This window comes from Hakea prostrata, chromosome 9, assembly GCF_041222555.1.
Source record: "Hakea prostrata isolate BN-2017 chromosome 9, UWA_Hpros_2, whole genome shotgun sequence".
NCBI lineage: Eukaryota > Viridiplantae > Streptophyta > Magnoliopsida > Proteales > Proteaceae > Hakea > Hakea prostrata.
Window position 1 is genome coordinate 57,396,622 of NC_142608.1, and position 3,017 is coordinate 57,399,638.

Sequence of the window (3,017 nt, forward strand, 5' to 3'; positions counted from 1 at the left end):
ATTTAATTTTTTTTTTAAGCCAAGACTAAGACACATTCATTATTTTAGTCTTATATACCACGTGTTATTACAAGATTCTTTTTCATCTAATAGTAAACATCGAAGTGAACAGAAGATTCTTTTCAGCCTAATAGAAAACATGAAAGTAAGAAGTTGTGCAAGACAAAAACTATGAACCATACATAGCAGATGTTAATTATTGTGTTCCAAAGATACAATGTATTATTAAAACACAAAGAGCATGGGAATAGCCTTTATTTTGCTTTCCACAAATGACAACTTCTGAAGGGAGACTAAAACAAGTATTCAACTCAGTCTTACTGCCAATGAAAATAGAGAAGAGGTGAATGGAATCAAATGCAAATTAAAGCAAAATTTTATTATCATTTTCTTTCACATCAAGTAATTTTATAATCATTACCTCATATGATTGTATTGCTAATTTCAAAATATTTGATTTCAAACATAAAATTTTGAGACTGGATTTCCCTTTGATGTCAAAGACTCAAAATACTATTTCTTATTATTGAGAATCCTTATAATGAATCTTCTAATAGGGTAGCTATTTAAGACAACTCATTATCATAATAAGGATACAAGTATACATATGCTTTTCTTTTTCTTCTACACTTGCAATTGTTGCTGTAGTGTTTGTCATGCATCTGTACCACCTCTTCTTCAGTTCATATAGCAACTCAACATGTTTTAATACTCTCTTCAAATCTACGCATGTTCTCATTTATCTGTAACTGCAATATGTCTAGAAACCTTGAGAACTCTACCTTAGATGAACTGATTAATCCTCTCTAGTCTAATATTGTAGATGAAATAAGCATTAAAGAGTTCCATGGAGAAATTTTGAATATTCATAATCATATGATATGTTAGCTCTTTGTATTCGCCATCAACCTCAACAAACCAAATAAGCGTCAAATTTTAATTGACCAAGACAATCTAACAAGGTAGAAAGAATTATGGTGAATTGAAATGCTTCGCTCTTCATTGTGGCACACTGAAGGACCAAGGTTTTTGCATCCACATCCTCTACTTCTTGATTTGATGCATCATATGTACTTAATTTGTTCTAGTTACGTTATCTAAGCAAATATGCCATCAGATGATTGGAAACCGACATCAATTCTTGAGCTCAAGGTCCACGACTAACTGCTAGATCGGCATTTTAATTGAGATGATGAAGCTACAAGCTTAGAAAGTTAAGGTGTGAATTCAACATCTTTAATTATTTCCATTGTGATATGATAAAGTCTGAATGTTTGTCTTGTTGTGATTCTTTAAACTTTTTTTTATTTTTTTATTTGTGCATAGGAAAAAAAAGGCTAATCCCATGCTTTATTGGTTAAAGAGACACTCATACTTTTATCATAGGTTGCCGGCTTGTATTTTGTGTACCTCAGTGTAAATTGACATGTTTGGAGTATATAACCAACATTTTCTTATACAATTCCTTTGATTTTAAAAAAAATGGTGTTATCATTTGTTGTATGAGAGGTTAGGTACATTAGACAATATGATAATAAAGATAATGACATTTAATAGTGATACAAAGTTTATATATTATATGAGCCCAATAACTAATCCAATGCTTAGCTAAGAGACTATTGCATGTGAAAAGGAACTTGATGATGCTAAAAAATTATTTTTGGACTTAAGTCATATTACTTACTGTTGTCCTAAAGATCGTAGGTGCTCAATAATGCAAACCAAAAGGTATGACTTGATCGCCAAGATAAAACGGTTATTAGCATCTAAGAATACTACTGTTCTCTCCTACTATTCCCCTTAAGTTCTACAAACTTGTGCCCAAAACAAAAGAACTTTGAAGATGAATTTAAAATGGGGTACGTCTCTAGTGTGAACATATACACAAAGAGACAATAGTATTGTAACTATTGAAACCTACTCTTAATAACGCTTTAATAAGATAGGTGTCAGTGAAGCTACAAAATGAAGTTGTGAAAATGGTGAAAGATATCAGACATGACAAGATTTACAGGGTTCATTTGAAGGCTATGTCGTTCCGCAGCTGAGTAGCAAGATGGTTTTCACTATAAAGACGAAAAAAACAGTGCACAACCTTAGAATTTTTTTTCTATACCTTGTCTAAGATTTTGCTAGACTGTTCAAAGAACATGCCAAATCCTACTTAATACCCCTAACCCCAAATAAAGTCCCTAAAAGAAAAGAGGAACTCCAAACAAATTTGAACTTATAACCAATCATTTCAGAGAACACAAAATTCTGAATATAGTGGTGAATGCTGAAGAAGACGATTCAGATATGTTTAAGCCACAAAACAGTCTTAGAACATTCAAAATAGTGAAATTTGTTTTCACCACAACAATGGGCAAGTACTATTACATAACTCCTCTACCCACTGTGTGACTTTGCCACTCAAATGAGAATGAAAGGGATCTCCATTGAGGCTCTACCTGGTAGGAAGTTACTTGACTGCATTGTACTTGTGTCCTACTAAAATCAAATTAAATCCAACATTTCATTTTCACAGGGGGAAAAAAATGACATCACACAAAAACATGAATCATGTCCTTTCATTTCTCTGACTGTCTTCATCCTTCTTATGATATCAAGAAAAATGTAATTAAACTATAGTGAATACACTTGTAGAGTAACACTGGGTTTAAATTAAAAGTATTGAAAATCTAATATCATGCAAAAGACAGAACTGTTTGCAACGATGTATGGAGATTCAAGGAAAACTTTTATCAATTAAGAACTAGTCATTCAGGAAAGTATGATCAAGTATGCCTGAAAGTCTTCACAGTGATTGTATTGGAGACTCAAGTAGACTAAAGGTCATTCTAATTAGTTGGATGATAGGTTGAAACTCCAATTAGTTAGGATAATTAGGTTACCAGCCTTAGAAAAATTACAAGGGTGTTGTTATAACTGAAGAAGATGGGATGATCAAGGTTGGTAAGGGCTCATGGTCAAAGAAAATGAAGTATGGATGCCTTCAGACCTAGGTCATCAAACCT